Below are 21,794 nucleotides of genomic sequence, written 5' to 3'. Positions count from 1 at the left end.
TTAACCCTTATTAAAACCAATTTATCAGGGGTCAATGGGGAAAATGCTCCTTAGGCCGCGTACACACGAGAGGATTGTCCGTCCAACTTAGTCCGCTGAAACGTGTTTCAGCGGACAATCCGCTCGTGTGTGGGCTTCAGCGGACTTTTTCAGCGGACAGTCTGGCGGACTAAGTCTTTCGGAATTTCCGTATTATTGTCCGTCCAAACTTGGTTTCAGCGGACAGTCCGCTCGTGAGTAGGCTAGTTCGACGGACTAAGTATGGCGCATGCTCAGAAAGGATTTACACGGCCGAAGGTTGCATTGCAGTGTATTGGACGTCGAATTTCTAGTCCCGTCGTACGTGCCGTACACGTCATCGCGCAAGCTTTCAGCGGACTGTCTGTTCGTCGTGTGTGGTCAAGTCCGTTCATTCAAAAGTAGGACGGACTGTCTGTCGGATTGTCTGACGGACTTAGTTGGACGGATAGTCCGCCCGTGTGTACGCGGCCTTACTGTTGTGATCAGTAGGAAGAATGCCACCCTTTACAGGGATGCTAGAATCTTACCATTACAGACGGATAAAAAGATAATTTGTGTTGACTGTATCAAGTGAGATTGTCCTTGGAATTATGCAAGCATCATCAAATTGGAGGACAATCCTCCACAGCTCAAGGAACCATCTAGAAACCATCTAGAGAAACCCTAGTTGAGTAGGAATAATTTGACGTCTTTCTCCAGGCAAATCTTGTTTTGGTTTTGTACATTGTGGGGTAGGTTAGACCCTCTGTCAAGCTTTTATTGATGTCTGTGTCCCCATTGGTGAGATTCAGCACTCAACTTGTCCTGATGACAATTATCTCCAAGAAAGAAAATAAGGGAAATGTTAGTGTTGTCCCCACAACAAATGTAAGGGTAGTCATCTAGTAGTGACTCCTTTTCCAGGGACAGGAGTTTCTCTCACTTTGGGAGATATCCTCTAACTCCCTGTTGTGTCTCTGGAGCAGGACGTGAAGGAAATTTCCCCAATGGTACAAAAAACAGCAAAATATAACTTGACAGTTTTGGTCACACATACACTTCAACTGAAAGCATTATACTGTATATAAAAAAAGGATTAAAAGCATTTTGCCTGCCCATTCAAAATGAAGCTCCCAAACAGACAGTTGTGTATTACATTAATGCACATGCGCTAATGCATAGCAAAGTTGGAATTTATTTGTGCTTTAGGAAAAATGTTTTTAATGTTTGCAATGTCTTTGTTTAGGCAATTGCTGTCATAAATCAGTTCAATATTGCACCAGGCTTGTAAGTCCAATCTATTTTGTTATGATGGTGTACATTTCAGCAGTTTACAAAGTCATGTCAAGTGCGTTACCCCAGATTCAATACTTACCTGACCAGGATTGGATCACCAAAGTTCCACATCCTACAGGCATAAAGAAAATAATCTTTTCTGTATTTATACTGGAAATGCTGATAATACAAATAACATAGGAATAGATTTTTTTACTTATTGTTTTTAATTTTAATTAATTTGTACTGCTGGCAAATATTTTTGTATTGCTGAGTTCATGAAAAGTGCACATCTAATGGTAGAACATTGAGTTTCTTTTAGGTCTTTAACAAGATTCTTAGATATACCTGAAACTCCTACTTCTCAACTTATTTGTTTTATGCTACACAATTGCTATGTGAAGCAGTCACTTTTCAGTTTTTGCAGTGCACCATTACAAAGCTGACATGGATTGGTGCCTATGTCCATATTTTAGGCTACAGTCCAACTAATTTTGTCTGCTCTAGTGGACAGGTGCTCCCTGTAGGGACAGGTCTGACAGCGAAGAGAGGCGTGAAGCTGAAGTCATAGACACTTCATACATTTCATGCCTCTGGAGCATGTCTACACTAACCCTTAGGGGCACAGAGAACATATTATCTTATCAAAAAGGCCTAGAAAGTTAGATGCAATTATAAGTTTAGGCATATTGGTTAGCTGGCTTCTGGGGATTGTCTGGCCCTATTTTTCAGTAAAAGCTTCAACCACTTTACATTTGTGAATAATGACCAAGATTTCCACTAAAAAAGAATAATTACCCAACTATGTTGCTGAAAAGGTTACATTCAGTGTTATCATGGTTTATATCTGGGTTTAATGTATATTTGTAGAAACCTCTGACTGATATAGTGATATACCTTCTTTAGCAAGTCAAGTACTGTATGTAACTATTTAGTATCAACCTTTGAACCTGACATTTATCATTGTACCAAGACATGCAGAATTTGTGCTCTAGTACTGTCAAACCCAGTTTTGTTATCGTACAGAAGCCACAATCAGTGCTATGATACCAAGGCTATAATCAGTGTCACGTTGTACAGGACAGAGTTAGTTAAAGCCCTTGTACACACGGTCGGACATTCCGACAACAAAATCCGTCACATTTTGTCTGACGGATTTTGTCCGAAACTTGTGTTGCATACACACGGTCGGCTAAAGTTGTCGGAAAATCCGATCGTTCAGAACATGGTGACGTTATTTCGTTACGACCGGACTACGTTCAGGCTAGTAGCCAATAGCTTTGGTCTAGGAATTTGATCTGAGCATGCGTGGCACTTTGTCCGATCGGAATTCTCTACACACAATCGGACAAAGTCCGATCGGATCATGTTGTCAGAAAGTTTCATAGCCCAGCTCTAAAACTTTGTCCGTCGGATATTCCGAGGGAAACAGTCAGATGGAGCCCACACACAGTCGGATTATCCGACAACACGGTCCGATCAGACATTTTCCGTCGGACTGTCCGACCGTGTGTACAAGGGCTTAGGTAACTGGAGTTAAAAAAGCAGATATGTTCAAGCATTTCCATCTGAAAGTTAGCGACTTCAATGTAGCCCTACTAGTTTCACCTGGAAAAATTCAGCCTTCACAGTGTCTGGTTGGAGGATCAATTTTAAAGCTGGACTTTGAGCCAATATTGAAGCTCAACTGAAGTCTCTCACCTTCTATACCCTTCCATGTTATGCTTTGCTTGGTGGACATGAGGGATGCTTACTGGTTGGTGTCTAGTTTTGATACATGAGTGTATGTGGACTAAAGCCCCATACACACTATCAGATTTTCTGCTGATTTTTTTCCTTCAGATTTACCAAAACCATATAATATGAGGTTAAACCATAGGAGTTTCAATTTGTATGCAATCAGGCAGGCACTTCTACTACTTGGTTTTGGTAAATCTGAAGACAAAAATCAGCAGAAAATCTGATAGTGTGTATGGGGCTTTAGGCTTCCTTCAATCTTGTGAGTGGAAATTTAGGTCAAAAAGAACTCCAGATTTCAAACTGCACTTTTAAAGTGTTCATAACGTCTTGTATTTATTTAAAGCAACCCTGTCCTATACTAAATGTCCCACATAAAGCTGTACCTGTAAAAAAAAGAGACTATATACTTATTTCTACCTTTGCTTCTGCTGCAGAATACCACTCCATTCAGTAAAAGTGATCCCCTGAAGTCCACAGGGAACCTGACATTTCCAGGAGTGATGATCCCCTGTAGCGTTCACTTGTTCCTCCCGCTGACCTCCACATCACTACTGTCTACTATAATGATGTAGAGGTTGGCAGGAGGAACCAAGAAAAGCGGCATGGAATACAGAATATCAACACCTGAAAATGTCAGCTTCCGTGTGGAATTCAGGGATCAATTTCTGTTGAATGGAAGCATTGAGCAGCTTGAGCAGCAGGAAAGGTAAGTATGTACTCTTATCTTTTAGTTTTATTTGAAACATTTAGTATATCGACAGGGTCACTTTAAGAGGGAATCGGTAACCTTGGAGAAAAGCTGCAAAATATCAAACAGAAAACAAGAATATTTTCTTTCACGGCCACCAGAACCAATATCAAAGATTTAAAAAATAAGTATCTACTTCTAGAGCAAAAGGATAGACAATTAATTATTCCTGAGTCACAAGATATGTCTTTGAACATAGAAACATTTTGTGCAGATCGTGGGGTTTTTAATTGAGAACAAAGCTTTTATTTTGACCTGCTGAAAATAATAAAACATTAAAGTGGAACTACAGTGACTCTGAACACGACAAACCAAAAATGTTCTTTAATTCATTTTTAATATTAAAAGTAAACTCACTCGTCCATCCATGTGTTCATGCTTAATTTTGCTGAGAAATAACCTGAAAACACCTCCTTCTAGCATTTCTGATCGTGGACATCCTGAGTAAGGACAGATTATTCATGTAGCATTTACTTCCTGGAATCCATCTGCCCTTAGCTCAGGCTTGCAGGCAGGAGGGTGTGCTTAGCTTAGAAAATCCCTCCTCCTATTCCGAAGGCTTCTGGGAAGTATGACATCATTTGCCTAGGCCTGGAAGCCAGGAAGTAACTGAAGAAATGTAAAAAAAAAATGTTTAAAACAAGTAAATATGATATACTTTCCTATCTATTTACTAATGCTAGCAGCATAAGGAGTACAAATAGTCAATGTTCATAGAGAGAGTGAAGTACACACATAACTGAAATATACATTTTTGTTTGTGTGGATTTGGTCTTCAACCACTTATGGAGCGCCCACCATCATTATACATCGGTACTTTGAAGAGGAGTATCGTTGTTATGGCAGCAGCTATCCTCTTCTTCAGCGGGCGGTTCACTTTCAGATAAAAGTGGTCTGAGTGGTGGATTCGCCGCAATATCACCTTTATCAGCGGCGTTAGAGGGCCTCCCCAGCCACGCTTCGGTGCCCTCTGCCGCTTAGTTAGAAGATTGGCTACCATGCACAGCTGCACCAGATTTTGCACTCTCCAGCTTTAGTAAATCAACCCTAGTATTTTTTAGTTGTATATCATAAGCAAAAAAAAAGAAAATGTAACTAGACTAAACTAGGCAACTGGATAAATAAACATAGAAATAAAAAATCAACGTAGCTTAGAGCCCAACTCCAAGCTCCAGGACCCCCCCACCCCTCTCCCTCAAGAGGTCAACCCCACTCTTATTTTTTTCTGTTTCCTTTTACTTTTTTTTTCTTTTTTAGATGCTTTTAGGACAGTCACATGACCCGCAGGGTCATTTTCATATCTTCTCCGGCAGTGGGTCATCCTCAATCATGCAGAGAACAGTGTTGATCTAATAACAGTGTTGATCTAATAGTGATGGAAATGTAGGAATCTGTGGTGCTTGTCCGGTCATGTCCATGACTCCCTGCACTCGCAAGATGTCCTCACTATTGCATCCTTGTCAATCCTCACAGTTGTTTTCCTTGTTTTAAACTACTGCTGAACAACAATTTAAAAATACATTTCTCAGGATTAGACCTTGAAGCATCTTTTCTCAGTCTTTTACTGTGTAGGAACCCTTGAAAAAATGTTCACATCTTAGCGAACCACTGCTAAAAATGATTATATCTACAGCTCAACGTTTATTAGCCACACCACACTGGTGGTCAATGGGAGCAGATCTCTCCTACCCTACTTTTGATTCAATGATATATTAATTTACAGTATTGTTCACCTTAGTATTTCAAATAGCCAGACTTTGACAAAAACAAAATGCAGGCTTTTTTTCACAAGAATTTCATAAGTCATATATAACAATTAGAGAAGTAGATATTCTGCCTAGTATAGCCAGCTTACAAAGCATTTGTAGCTGAAACGTATTATAAGTTATAAGTACCTCACAGGGATCATAGAAGCAAGTTCCATCCATCATTAAAGGAATTATGAATATATACTAAGCTTATACAGACACAAAGTATGTAAGCTGATGTGCTCAAAAAACAATCAGTGCAGCCCTATGGTGATACTAAAAAAAAATGCTATTAGAACATTACCCAGTGCTTTTCACTACACCTCTCAACAATTACACAATACAAAATTTACAAATACAATTTTTTTAGCCCGGTAGCAGTGCGAGATGATGATACTTATCAGGGCCGTCTTTAAGGCAGGGCAAAAGGGGCAGATGCCCTGGGCCCTGTCATTGTTGTGGGGCCCAAAGCAGCTGCCTCATACTTGCCAACTATCCCAGATTAAATTGCCTTGTCCTTTGAAGTTTTATGCCCAGCTCTGCCCTATTGTTGTGTACAGATGACTCACCTGCAGACCCTGTGCTTACATGTAAATAACTGGCATTCATATGTAAATAAAGGAGGCATTCATATGTATAATATGCCCCCCTGCAGTGAGGAGATGATGTGCTGTAAACTCTAGCAACCATTCAGTGAGCAGTATTACATGTACAGTTATCTCTAGCAACCAATTAACAAACAGAAAACATTTGTTGTAACCTCTAGCAACTGATCAGTGAGCCATAATGTGTGCTGTAACCTCTAGCAACCAGTCAGTAAACAGTAATGATATGCTGTAACTGCTGGCAACCAATCGCAATTGCTGCTTGATCTGATACAGTAAACTGTTTTAAGTCTAACTGTTATTTATTGCATGTCTCAGAGCAGGTAGAGAGTGAAATTGCATGCCACACATGTCACACTTTATAATTGCATGCACTCGTGGAATGACGACAAACGACGGTACCTAAAAATCTCAATAGGCGACGCTTTAAAAAAAAATTCCGGTTACCAGGTTAGAGTTACAGAGGAGGTCTAGTGCTAGAATTATTGCTTTCGCTCTGACGATCGTGGCGATACCTCACATGTGTGATTTAAACACCGTTTACATATGCGGGCGTGACTTCCGTATACGGGTTCTTTGCTTCGCGAGCTCGCGGGGATGGCGGGCACTTTAAAAATTTAAACATTTTTTTTTATTTATTTAAAAATTAATAAATTGTTTTAAAAAAATAATAATTTTGATCACTTTTATTGCTGCCACAAGGAATGTAAACATCCCTTGTGACAGTAATAGGTGGTGAAAGGTACTCTTTATGGAGGGATCGGGGGTCTAAAAGACCCCCCACCCCTTCTTTACACTTCAATGTATTCAGATCGCCATTTTCGGCGATTCTGAATATGGTATATATTTTTAAATCTGGCACCATTGGCAGCCAAGTAAACGGGAAGTGACGTCATGACGTCGCTTTCGTGTTTACCATTAGGAGACTGGAATGAAGCTGCTTACGGCGTCATTCCAGTTCCTCCCCACCCGCCGGAGGCATCGGATTCTGCATCGGTGCTCCCGATTGAACGGGAGCCCAGGTAAGAGCGGCGGGAGGCGGCCGGGGGGACGTCCCCTCCCGCTCCTCCGGCATAACAGCCGAGCGGATTTTAGCCGCATCGGCTGTTATGGCTGGAAAGCCGATCGCCGGCTCTAAAAATAAGTACTAGGATGATGCCTGCAGGTGTGGGCATCATCCCGGTATAACCCCCGGAAGCCAAGTACGCACATCTGCGTACGCTCAGCATCAAGGGGTTAAGCTTTTTGGATAACATAGGGAAGGGTTATCACCCCTGTAACATTTGTTTAGCTGTCTGTGCCCCTGTACAGAAGATTTCACCTCACTTTCTGTCTCAATGATAATTGGGTTTTGAAAATTTTAGGCTGTTAGGGAAACAAGGATTGGTGATAAAGCATCAGTGGAGACACCTTTTTCCCATATTAACTCTTACAGGAGAGAATTTCAATTCCTAGAGGTAGATTTCCTCTCACTTCCTGTTATCTCCCTCTGTTTGTAAGTAGGAGTCATTTGTAAGTCGGAAGTTTGTAAGTAGGGGACCCCCTGTACCAGTTTTTGGCTGTGCTAAAGTTCAGCTTCTAATTTGTGTTATTCTTTAGTATATGCAGTTCTCCAGAAATTAATGTGATGTGTCTTAATAAACATCTGCAGTATTGTTTGAGCTGTCAGTGTTTTTGCATGCCTCTAATGGGATACTGCGTGCACAGATAATGGATAGGGTGGCGTTTCTAAAAATGGTTAATTCAGCTCCTACTGCAAAATGAGGCTGATTCATGGCTCAGAGCATTACATGTGAACATTTGTACTCATTTTCCACATGGCACTAAATCAAACAATGACAGAATCTTTTCAACTGACATTATAAGCATTATAATTGGGCTAGGAACATGAAGCACAGTTTTTAGAAGTATAAAGTTGACTGGTATAAAGCTAGTGATGATACTGAGTGCAGGAAACTTACAGAGTAACAACTGTTGTATGAGTGCTAGTAACTGCTACTAGGCCCAAATGCCTAAGGCCCCTTTCACACGGGACGGATCAGTAATGATCCGCCCCGTGATGATCCGCTCGCTCAGCGGGGATCGCTCCGTTGTCCCCGCTAAGCCGGCGGCGGACAGGGCGGTCTCCGCACACTGTGCAGGGACCGCCCTGTCAGCTTTCCGCTATCCTCTATGGGGATCGGATGAGCACGGACCATCTGTCCGTGTTCATCCGATCTGCTCTGCAGACGGATAGAAAAATAGGATTTTCCTCCGTCTGCAGAATTGGACAATTGTGGAGGCGGACAATCCCATAGGGATGCATGTATGTCCGTATTTCATCCGCAAATGGATAGATGAAATACGGACATACTGTCCGCATGTGTGAAAGGGGCCTTAAGGACTTGTTTTTGTCTTTGTACCTTATTGTACAAATGGAAGTGTCATGATAATTTCACTTCGGCTTGAGAAAGTCACCACTGTGGTGTTTTCTGACACATCTTCTTTAGGATACACTAAGGCTGTACTTGGGGTTTGTCTCAACAAGTTTCATATGTTTCTCTTCTGTATTGAGCCACTGAGAGATTTTGTCCAACCAGATGGGGTGAAGTGATATTAATATTTCCATGATGGCACGCCGATCTCAGTTTGAGTGACTTTATAAATGGTTGCAGATCTGTTCTATTGCACAATCCGATCTCAACTTGCCCATGTATAACTACCCATCTGTTCACCTTTCAAAGGCCTTGACTGTCTGAGTGTGCTTCTAAAGTGCATTTCATGTTGACTATGTTTGCTAAACTTTTGAATAGCTTGCTAATAAGACTCTGCATGCTTTTTATGAAGCCTTTTTGTATATATTTTAAGTGATGGTCCATCTGGCCTCAAGAACTGCACAATTGAGTAAAGCCTCGTACACACGATTGGATTGTTGGCCAACAAAACCATGGACTTTTGTCTGAAGGGCAATGGCCCAAATTTCTCTTGCATACAAACGGCAATTAATTGTTGCCCAACAAATACAAATGTAGTGACGTACTACATTGTTTTTCAGATCTTTAGCGCCACCCTTTGGGCTTCTTCTGCCTATTTTATGTTAGTAGAAGTTTGGTGAGTTTTGAATCGCTCTTCATTTCACACTTTTTATTTAGTTTCTGAATGGCCGTTTGTCAACCAGACATTTTGCAGAATTGGAGGAGAATAACGTGTGTTATTGGCTGTATAGAATGCACTTTTTAGTTAAGTTCTATTGGCAGATAGCATGTCTAATTTTATTTGTTTTCTTTTTTTAATGCACAATAAAAAAAAAATGGAGAATAATACTTGGCATAATAATATTATTCTTCATATCACTAGAAAAAAAAAAAACCTTTGAAAATTTGTTTGCAATAATTCCATCAGTATCATCAGCAAAGCAGCTTCATTATTATCCCATTAAAGAAGAAGAGAATGTGTGCTGCATTTTGAGATTTCATAATTTGCCACGTCACAAATGTTAATTCTCCATTACGAACGCTGGTTTTACAAGACCAACTGCTTCTGGCTCGTCCTTGCTTCCGAGCATAGGTGTTTGTACTTTGGAATTTTGTCCGACGGACTTGTGTACACGCGCTCGGAAAATCTGACAACATACATTTGTCTGTGGAAATTTGTGGAAAGACCTGCAATCCAACATTTGTCTGCGGAAAATCCGACAATTGTCCGATGGAGCGTACAAACGGTCTGATTTTTCACCAACAGCCTGCCATCACACATATACCGGCAGAAAATCCGATCGTGTGTACGAGGCTTAAGAGTCTTTGGACATGTTCAGCGACTCAGTGGCTCGATTTACACCATTGATCTAATTGCATGGTCATATTAATACGTTGAATCTTGGGGTTGGCAAATTATTTGATAATTGGCTGTTTTGCTCCCCGTGTTTGTCTTACATGATTACTATGCTTGTTTGCATCATACTTCTCAACTTAAGGCCCTATTCACATTGGTGATTTGGATTCACCAGCAGAATTGTGGCAACTCTGCCTGCAATTCCAAATTGCATGGCAATTGGTGCAATATGTAAAACACTCTTTTGGATGACATTCATTTTGAATGGCAACCCCAAACCGGGTGCATTTTACCTGTAATTGTCAGGCGTTAGAATTTCAACTGCAGCAAAATGTGACTTTAAAAATCTCATGAAGCTCTACACCCAAAAATGAGCAGGAGCTTCTTTTGCATGACAAACGCACATAGGGCAGCCCAAATGAAAGGGTTGCTCCTGGACAATCTAGTCTGGTCTTAGGACCCACTTCCTGTTCTGATTGGCTGGGAGAGGAAGCAGGAAGACAATAGCAAATGTTGATTCACTAATGTCACTAAAGTGGGTGGGCTCAACCTTTTTGAAACCAATTACAGCCTTGGGCTCTAATCATGTGCTTTAAGAAAAAAAAAATTGTAGAAATCCATGCATTCAGTGCCCCGCATCAAGATTGGGGGGAAGGGGGGGCAGCGCCCCTGTGCCCCTTATAGATCGGCCATATTCGGCCTGGGGGTACAAGGCTTAGGCATCTGCAGGCTGATTGAAGTCAGCATCAACCATAAAGTAATTTCAAAAAGGTTGCTCCGATCCCATAAAGAGATAAAATGTCTCTTTGAACAATGGCTCCTAATTTTGGAATCCTTTCTGGTTAAACTTCTGTGTAATGACAAATGCTGGAGATAATTGTTTTCCTCTTATGGCTGTAAACTGTACAATGTCTGCTGTAATTTAAAAAAAAAATTCTTGTATAAAATTTCTTATAATTTGTCCTTCTGACAAATGTTACTTGTAAAAAGCTATTCTTTACTGTGAAATTATCCTTAATTAAATGCAAAAAAAAAAAAAAGGACCTTCAAACCTCAAACTCAGACTTTGTCTTATTAAAGAATCTCATTGCTAAACTCCAGGAAAATATAAAAGATACAAATTAATGTAGCTATGTATTTGTTAAATAATCATTGCATATACAGTATCTCACAATCACAAACGTGAGGACACCCCTCACATTTTTGTAAATATTTTATTATAACTCTTCATGTGACAACACTGAAGAAATACTTTGCTACAATGTAAAGTAATGGTTGTACAGCTTGTATAAATTTGCTGTCCCCTCAAAATAACTCAACACACAGCCATTAATGCCTAAACCACTGGTAACAAAAGTGAGTATACCCCTAAGACCCCATTCACACCTGAGCGTTTTGTAGCTTGAAGCCTGAAGCTACAAAACGCTAGAGGGGAAAAAATCTATTATTCTCAATGGAGATGATTCACATCTCCACTCCATGTCACCTGAAGCCGAACGCCTGAAGCTCAAACAAAGTTCCAGACCCTTTTTTGTCGCTAGAATTGAGCAGATTTGGGCGTTTTTCTTCTTTTAACATTGGTGACCTTTTGCCCTGCACAAAATCGTGGCAAATCGCAGTAAAAAACGCTGCGAATTGCGGTAAAAAAACGCCACAAAATCGCGGTTAATTTGCTCGATTTTCTGCTTGAAAACGCTACGCTCAGGTGTGAATGCAGCCTAAGTGAAAATGTCTAAATTGGGCCCTAAGTGTCAATATTTTGTGCGGTCACCATTATTTTCCAGCACTGCCTTAACCCTCTTGGGCATGGAGTTCACCAGAGCTTTACAGGTTGCCACTGAAGTCCTCTTCCACTCCTCCATGACGACATCAGAGAGCTGGTGGATGTTAGAGACCTTGCGCTCCTCCACCTTCCGTTTAAGGATGCCCCACAGATGCTCAATAGGGTTTTGGTCTGGAGACATGCTTGGCCAGTCATGTTGGAATACTTCCTGAGGCCCAGTCTCCGAAGGGATAGGAACATGCTCTGCTTCAGTATCTCACAGTACATGTTGGCATTCATTGGTCCCTCAATGAACTGTAGCTCCCCAGTGACAGCAGCCCCAGACCATGACACCCCCACCACCATGCTTGACTGTAGAGACACACTTCTCTTTGTACTCCTCACCTGGTTGCCCCCACACACGCTTGACACCATCTGAATCATATAAGTTTATCTTGGTCTCATCAGACCACAGGACATGGTTCCAGTAATCCATGTCCTTAGTTTGCTTGTCTTCAGCAAACTGTTTGCAGGCTTTCTTGTGCATCATCTTTAGAAGAGGCTTCCTTCTGGGAGGACAGCCATGCAGACTAATTTAATGCAGTGTGCAGCGTATGGTCTGAGCACTGACAGGCTGATCCCCCACCCCTTCAACCTCTGCAGCAATGCTGGCAGCACTCATATATCTATTTACCAAAGACAACCTCTGAGCATGTGCACTCAACTTCTTTGGTCGAACATGGTGAGGCCTGTTCTGAGTAGAATGTGTTCTGTTAAACCGCTGTATGGTCTTGGCCACTGTGTTGCAGCTCAGTTTCAGGGTCTTGGCAATCTTCTTATAGCCTAGGCCATCTTTATGTAGAGATAAGCTGTATGCTGTGTTTGGTCACAGAGATCACATGGTACTGGCATCGGGCTGTGTCCAACGGTGCGTTTTTGGAAAACTTCATATGATGTCCACCTGAATTGACGAAAGTCCCGTGGTGGGAAATGCTTAAAGTTGAATTACAGTGCATCTGAAAACCACAAACCAAGAATCTATTTAATTCATTTTTAACCACTTCAATATGGGGCACTTATACACCTTCCTGCCCAGACCAATTTTTAGCTTTCAGCACTGTCACATTTTGAATGACAATTGCATGGTCATGCTACACTGTACTCAAACAAAATTTGTATAATTTTGTTCCCACAAATAGTTTTTGCTAAACAAATAAAAAAAAAAAGACAGACATTTTGGAAAAAAAATGTTTTTTTTTGTTTCTGTTACAGAACTTTGTAAATAAGTACGTTTTCTCTTTCACTGATAGGCACTGATGGGGCTGCACTGACAGGCACTGATGAGGTGGCACTGATGAGGTGGCACTGATGAGGTGGCACTGATGGGCACTGATGATGGTCACTAATATGTGGCACTGATGGGGAACTGATAGGTGGCACTGATAGGCGGCACTGATGGGCACTGATAGGTGGGACTGATATGCAGCTCTGATGGGTAAACATAGGTGCACTGATGGGTACACATAGGCGGCATTGATGGGCACTGAAAGGCAGGACAGAAGGGCACGGATAGGCGGCACAGATGGGCACTGATAGGCAGCAGAGATGGGCACTGATAGGTGACATGGATGGGCACTAATGGGCATGGATGGACACTGATAGGTGGCACTGATGTACATTAATGGATGGTACTGATGGATGCCAATCAGTGCCAAACAATAATGCCTGCCAATCAGTGATGCCCATTGTGGGCACTGATTGGCATCCATTGTGGGCACTGATTGACATACTTTGGGTGTTGACTAGTGGTGGGCATTCCTGGTGGTCCTGGTGGGGTCCATGGTGGTCCAGTGTGGGCACCCTCGGGGGGGCTGCACTTCTTATCAATAAGCACAGACCCCCGCTGTCAGAGGAGCAGCCGATTGGCTCTCCTTTACTTGCATCTGAGAGACGCGAGTGAGGAAAAGCCGATCAACGGCTCTTCCTGTTTACATCGTGATCAGATGTGATTGGACACGGCTGATCATGTGGTAAAGAGTCTCTGTCAGAGACTCTTTACCTGGATTGGAGTTGCGGTGTGTCAGACTGACACACCGCAACAACGATCACCGCAATGCGGCTTGATATCCCGGTGACGTCATATGACGTCCCGTCAGGATATCGCAACGACTTTGCCAACGTCATATTGCTGTATGGTGGGCGGCAAGTGGTTAATATTCAAAGAAAACTTCCTTATCCATCCATGTCTCTGTGCTTTATTTTTCTGAGAATTCACTTTGATTCTATACTTTGAGAGATCACATTTCTGGCCATGGCTGAGAAAGGGCAGATAATTCATGTAACATTTACTTCCTGCAATCTATCTGCCCTTAGCTCAGGCATGCAGGCAGGAGGGCGTGATTAGCAGTGAAAACCCCTCCTCCCCTCCTGAAGACTCCTGGGATGTATGACATCATTTGCCTAGGCCAGAAACCAGGAAGGAACAGAAGAAACGTAAAAAAAATTAAAAATTAAAACAAGTAAATATGATAAACTTTCCTATCTATTAACTAATGTTAGCAGCATAAGGATTAAACCTAGTCAATGTTAATTGAGACACAAAACTGAAATATAATTTTTTGTGTGGATTTGGCCTTTAACTAAACCGTAGTAGAATGTTGGGAAAAGTGGTAAGGTTTTCAATGATACATTTGTTTAATAATAACTTTGTTTGATAGAGTCTATGTGTGTGATGTGTAATATTAGGTCCATAAAGCATGTATAGTGGCCTATTAAAAATAGAGGCGCTGCAGCCGATTTCACTCAAAGTGTAGGTGAAACAAATTGTAGAAGCAAAGGAATGTGTGCTATAATAATTGTACAAGATAGAACATTGATAGGACAGGAACTGAGAATTATTCCTGCTGTTCTGTTTCCCAAGAGAGAAGCAAAAGACAGAGCCTGAAACAGACTGTTGTTTTAATCTGACTTAATTAAAGGATGGAATGTGAAGTTGAACAGCTACACAAATGTTCTCTTTTTTGTCATTTGTACATATATAAAGGTTCTTGAAATACAATTTTGTCATTAGAAAAAAATCTGAGGTAAAATCAGAGTAGCGGAAATATAATGGTATTTACAAAAGTGGGAACACAATTATCCTCCTGGTGTGAAGCAGAAAACTATTAGAATTCTTTGTGCCTCCGCTTAATAACATAATAACCTGACGTAGTTCAGAGAACTGCAAGGACACAGAAACGAGTGGGAGATGATCATCTAGCGCAGGGGACTCCAAACTTTCTAAAGGCAGGGCCATTTTACTGTCCTTCAAGCTTTAGGGGGGCTGGACTGTGGCCAGTGGGAGAAGAAAATGTCCTGGTGTCAGTGGGAATAAATAATGCCCCATCATTGTTATTAGGGGAAGTAACAGTGTCCCATCTTCCATATCAGTGGAAAGAATAGCGCTCCATCATTGGTGGCAGTGGGAGGAATAGTGCCCCATCATTTGTGTCAGTGGGAGGTATAGTGTTCCATTGTTGGTGTTAGTGGGAGGAATAGTGCCCCAACATTGGTGTCAGTGAGAATGAATAATGCCCCAAATTTGATATTAGGGGGATTAATAGTGTCCTATCTTTCATATCAATGGGAAGAATAGTGCCCCATCATTGTTATCAGTGGAAGCAATAGTGCCCCATAATTGTTATCAGTGGAAGGAATACTGCCCCTTCATTGGTGTCAGTGGGAGGAATACTGCCCCGTCATTGGTGACAGTGAGAGGAATAGTGTCCCATCATTGGTGACAGTGGAAGGTATAATGTCCCTTTATTGGTGTTAGTGGGAAGAATAGTGCCCCATCATTGGTGTCAGTGGGAGGTATAGTGCCCCATCATTGGTGACAGTAGGAGATATAATGTCCCATCATTGGTGTTAATGGGAAGAATAGTGCTCCAACATCGGTGGCAATGGGAGGCATAGTTACATAGTTAGTCAGGTTGACAAAAGACACAAGTCCTTCTAGTTAAAAAAATAAAAATCATACAATCCCATATACACAATCCTTAACCCACAGTCAGGCCCGGACTGGCCATAGGGCAGACTGGGCGTTTGCCCAGTGGGCAGAGGGCCACTGTGTTGCCAGACCACATGTCTTAAAAGAAGCTGGCAGAGCCAGCCACGGCCGCAGTATGATATGCATGTCTGAAAGCCACAGTTCGCGCATGTGCCCCACAGCCACCGATCAACTACCAACCAGGACACAAGGAGAGGAGGGACAGAGAAGCAGAGGCCACCACCTGCCCTATATGCAGCCGCAGCACCTTGCTGGCTTTCAATGAGGGAGGTGGGTAGAGACGGAAGGTGGTGGCCTCGGCTTCTTTTTCCCTACTTCTCTCATTGCGTCCTGGTTGCCAGGTGACCGGTGGCTGCACATGAAAGCCGACAAGGTGCTGCAGCCGCATATAGGGAAAGCAGTACATGCCCACTCCTCTTCCCACCAGTGAAGGGGTTAAATCTGATGCTCCTTTCCTTAATGGTAACTGATCTTTTTTTATACCTGGCTCTGTGGGTAATAATTTATACCAGAACCTCAAATCACCAACCGTCCAGACACCCCCCCCCCCCCCGCCACAAACACCTCAACCCCCCCCCCCCCCCCCGCACGCTCAGCTGCTCAGTCTAAAATGCCTGGGCCTGCCCACAGTTGATCCAGAGGAAGGCAAAAAACCCCAGCAAAGCAATGATCCAATTTGCTACATCAGGGAACAAAAAATCCTTCCTTCCCTCAAGAGGCCATCAGATTTTCCCTGGATCAATTTTACCTATAAATGTCAGTACTCAGTTATATTATGTACACTTAGGAAATAATCCAGGCCTTTCTTAACCACTTGCCGACCGCCGCACGCCGATGTACGTCGGCAGAATGGCACGGGCAGGCATAAGGGCTTACATGTACGTCCCTTGCCTCCCGCGGGTCGGGGGCCCGATCGGGCCCCCGCCCGGTGCCTGCGGCGGTCGGTATTCGTTCGGGAGCGATCCCGGACGAGGGGACGGCCATTCATTCATGGCCACCCCCTCGCGATCGCTCCCGGCGAATGAAATTGTCCGGTGACATCACTTCCTCTCCTGTAATGTAAACACAGGAGAGGAAGTGATGTATTCTCTCCTCTGTGTCGGTAGTTTTCGTTCCGGCACCGAGGAGAGAGCATCGGTGAGTTGCACAAGCACTACACTACACAGTAGAACATGCCAGGCACACTCACACCCCCCCTTTACCCCCCGATCACCCCCCAATTACCCCTGCCCCCCCAGTCACAGTGACACCAATTGCTTTTTTTTTTTTTTTTTTTGCATTGGTGTCATTTGTGACTGTAATAACTGTTAGGGCAGTTAGGGTTAGCCCCCTTTAGTTCTAATGTGCCCCCCTAACCCCCCCAATAAAGGTTTAACCCCGTGATCACCCCCCGTCGCCAGTGTCACTAAGGCAGGGTTCACATTGCAGCGGTTTATGAGAACGAATGTGATTCGCACCGCACTGTAGTGCAAATCACATCCGATCTCTGTGCGATTCGAGTTCAGCCATTCGCCGCACCCGCCGCACCCGCCGCAAATTCGCACGGGACCCTTTTTTTGGCCCGCAGCAGAATCGGATCGCATGGGTGTTCACACCATGCGATCCGAGTTTGCAGATCGCACTGCGATATGCGAACTGATCTGGGGGTGTCAGTAACATTTCACTGACACTCCCAGCAGTTCGCATGGGGCAGTGTGAACTGCCGCCAGGAGGCATGCGATGCGGGAACCCGCCGCGGATTTGTGGCGTTTCCGCATCGCTCCAGTGTGAACCCAGCCTAATAAGCGATCATTTTTCTGATCGCCGTATTAGTGTCACAGGTGACGCTAGTTAGGCAGGTAGGTATTTAGGTTCGCCGCAGCTTTTTATAGCGCCAGGGACCCCCATATACTACCGCATAAAGCCCCCTGATTGCCCCCTAGTTAACCCTTTCACCAGTGATCACCATATAACTGTTACAGGTGACGCTGGTTGGTTAGTTATTTTTTTATAGTTTCAGGGCACCCGCCATTTATTACCTAATAAAGGTTTAACCCCCTGATCACCCGGCGGGTGTCATTTGTGACTGTAATAACTGTTAGGGCAGTTAGGGTTAGCCCCCTTTAGTTCTAAGGTACCCCCCTCACCCCCCCAATAAAGGTTTAACCCCGTGATCACCCCCCGTCGCCAGTGTCACTAAGGCTGGGTTCACATTGCAGCGGTTTATGAGAACGGATGTGATTCGCACCGCACTGCAGTGCAAATCACATCCGATCTCTGTGCGATTCGAGTTCAGCCATACAGATAGTATGGCTGAATTCGTGTCGCACCCGCCGCACCTGCCGCAAACTCGCACGGGACCCTTTTTTTGGTCCGCAGCAGAATCGGATCGCATGGGTGTTCACACCATGCGATCCGAGTTTGCAGATCACACTGCGATATGCAAACTGATCTGGGGGTGTCATTAACATTTCACTGACACTCCCAGCAGTTCGCATAGGGCAGTGTGAACTGCCGCCGGGAGGCATGCGATGCGGGAACCCGCCGCGGATTCGTGGCGTTCCCGCATCGCTCCAGTGTGAACCCAGCCTAATAAGCGATCGTTTTTCTGATCGCTGTATTAGTGTCACAGGTGACGCTAGTTAGGCAGGTAGGTATTTAGGTTCGCCGCAGCTTTTTATAGCGCCAGGGACCCCCATATACTACCGCATAAAGCCCCCTGATTGCCCCCTAGTTAACCCTTTCACCAGTGATCACCATATAACTGTTACAGGTGACGCTGATTGGTTAGTTATTTTTTTTATAGTTTCAGGGCACCCGCCATTTATTACCTAGTCTCACTAGTGTACCCCTAAATTTAGGGGTGTCTACTTTCCAAAATGGGGTCATTTGGGGGGGGGTTTGTGCCATCTTGGCATTTTATGGCCTTCAAAACTGTAACGCCCTTAGAAAGCCTGAAGGCGGTGCTTGGTTTTCGGGGGCCCCGTACGCGGCTAGGCTCCCAAAAAGTCCCACATATGTGGTATCCCCGTACTCAGGAGAAGCAGCAGAATTTATTTTGGGGTGTCATTTCACATATGCCCATGGCATGCGTGAGCAATATATCATTTAGTGACAATTTTGTGAAAAAAAAAAAAAAAAAAAAAAAAAAGTTTGTAATTTTCCCGCAACTTGTGGCAAAATATTAAATATTCCATGGACTCAACATGCCTCTCAGCAAATAGCTTGGGGTGTCTACTTTCTAAAATGGGGTCATTTGTGGGGGTTTTGTGCCATCTTGGCATTTTATGGCCTTCAAAACTGTAATAGGTAGTGAGGAGTGAAGTCAAATATTTACGCCCTTAGAAAACCTGAAGGCGGTTCTTGGCTTTCGGGGCCCCGTACGTGGCTAGGCTCCCAAAAAGTCCCACATATGTGGTATCCCCGTACTCAGGAGAAGCAGCAGAATTTATTTTGGGGTGTCATTTCACATATGCCCATAGCATGTGTGAGCAATATATCATTTAGTGACAACTTTGTGTAAAAAAAAAAAAAAATATTTTTTTTTGTCATTATTCAATCGCTTGAGGCAAAAAAATAAAATATTCAATGGGCTCAACATGCCACTTATCAATTTCCTCAGGGTGTCTACTTTCCAAAATGGGGTCATTTGGGGGGGTTTTGTACTGCCCTGCCATTTTAGCACCTCAAGAAATGAGATAGGCAGTCGTAAACTAAAAGCTGCGTAAATTCCAGAAAACGTACCTTAGTTTGTAGATGTGACAACTTTTGCGCAAACCAATAAATATACAATTATTGACTTTTTTTTTACCAAAGACATGTGGCTGAATACATTTTGGCCTAAATGTATGACTAAAATTGAGTTTATTGGATTTTTCTAATAACAAAAAGTAGAAAATATCATTTTTTTTCAAAATTTGCGGTCTTTTTACGTTTATATCGCAAAAAATAAAAATCGCAGAGGCAATCAAATACCATCAAAAGAAAGCTCTATTTGTGGGAAGAAAAGGACGCAAATTTTGTTTGGGTACAACATTGCATGACCGCGCAATTACCAGTTAAAGCAGCGCAGTGCCAAATTGTAAAAAGACCTCTGGTCATTTACCAGCAAAATGGTCCGGTCTGAAGGTGGTTAAAGCAATCTACTGAGCTGACCAGAACCACCTCTGGAGGGAGTCTATTTCACATTTTCACAGCTCTTAGTGAACCCCTTAGGTGTGCGCAGCCTATTGTATTAAGGTGTACACGTCAAAACTCAAACACACATGCGTTTATGTGTGTATATATATATATATATATATATATATATATATATATATATATATATATATATATATATATATATTTATATTGTATACACAAACACTCACGTATATGTACATAAAATCACCCATTTATGTGCCTGCCTGGCCCAAGTGCCTTCTCTGACATTCTTGGTAAAAATAAACAAAAAAACCCATCCTTGCAGTAGGGCCCCCTACACTGCATGGGTTAAATGCTCACTTAGTCTAGGGGCAGAGGATTAAGTTATAAATACCTAAAGGATAGGTTCACCTTTTTATTAAAAAATAATAAATGCACAGTTTTTTGCCAGTGCATTTATTATTTTTTAGAACTGGAGAGGGCAAAGTCAGCAGAGTGCGGGTGAAGTGTCAGGCTCCTGCAGGCACTGCCTACAGTTCTGTTGCCCGTACCTCTGTATGGCTGCCATTGCAGAGCTGTGGGCAGTGTGAATGAACTACATGTGTGGTGATCAGTGTGGGGGCTGCAGTGGTGGATTGAACTTGTAGTTTATACATTCACAGATTCCTATGAATTAATGATACTAAAACATGTTAAAGCCTGTATACGGGTGTAACATGTAACATGTTCTAAAAGGTGTACTCATCCTTTAGGCCTGGTTCACACAGTGGCGGTGCATCCATAAGGGTGCATGGGCACCGCCACCTCTCTCCTGCCATGCCATCTAGCACCAGAGTGGGTGCTAAAAGGGGTAGAAATGTAGAACATGTACTCTTTTTTTTTTCAGCACAACATGTGTAAATGCATGTAAGTGCAACACGCATAAACGTTACGCAATAGTCAAAACAGTTAAGGATTTCTTTACAAATAAAGCTTAGTGCAGTAAAAAAATATATAAAAAAAGTGTTGCAGTGCATTTATTGGTATCAGTGGGAGGAATAGTGCCCCATCATTGGTATCAGTGGGAGGAATAGTGCCCCATTATTGGTATCAGTGGGAATGAATAGTGGCCCATCATTGGTGTCAGTGAAAGGAATATTGCCCCATTGTTAATGCCAATGGAACAAATAGTGCCCCACCATTGCTGTTGGTGAAGGGCCCCATCTGGCTCATAGGCTGCAGATTGGAGATCGCTGGTCTAATGGCTATGGTCTCTTTGTTAAAGTGGAATTGAGACTTCATAATAAAGATCTCAAGTGTGACCATAAAGTCTTTAAATATTAATTTCTCCGAAAGTAACATTTAGCTATATTATTTGCAACGCTTTGTATTCTGGTGTATACTTCATGCTTTTTAGGCACTGAGATGATCTCCTGATATCAGTGAATACTTTTTAATGCCTTTTGAACAATCGTTTTGCTGTTTACACTGCCTCACCGAATAAAGCTGATATTTAGACACAGAAATGAGATGGTGCTTTTGTGATACCTACTATTTGTCAGGTTGGATTATAAAGTGAGATGTCTATAAAGCCTGGCATAGCTCGGCAGGCACCCTTGGGCCACCATTATTGTGAAAAGAAAAAGCCATCAGCTAGGTCACAAACGTCCAGATGATAGACAGCTGATTTCAATATGCTGTGCTTTTATTACAGCATCCAGAAGAAAAGAGTAAAAAAATATATAAAAAAAGTGTTGCAGTGCATTTAAAAACACAAAGCAACATGCAAATGCATGTCAACACATGTGCATTTACGTGCGCTTCAGACACTGTGTGATATGAATAGATCTTTAGACTGGCCATACACACATCAGATGACAATTCAAAGGAAGCTGCACCAGATTTTGGACTCTAAAGTTTTAGTAAACCAACCCCTACGAGTCACAAGTCTTCACTC

At 42.7% G+C, this 21,794-nt stretch overlaps 1 protein-coding gene across 2 annotated transcripts in view; it reads left to right on the top strand.

Moving 5' to 3' along the window:
* CERS6 (ceramide synthase 6) overlaps positions 1-21,794 on the top strand; it is a 318,039-nt gene that overhangs the window by 82,574 nt on the left and 213,671 nt on the right. The gene's annotated exons all lie outside the window — the stretch shown is intronic.

The sequence above is a fragment of the Lithobates pipiens genome, unplaced genomic scaffold, assembly GCF_037356315.1.
Source record: "Lithobates pipiens isolate NorthernLeopardFrog02 unplaced genomic scaffold, aLitPip1_a1.2 Scaffold_22, whole genome shotgun sequence".
NCBI classification, from domain to species: domain Eukaryota; kingdom Metazoa; phylum Chordata; class Amphibia; order Anura; family Ranidae; genus Lithobates; species Lithobates pipiens.
This window is presented reverse-complemented; position numbering and strand designations above follow the sequence as displayed.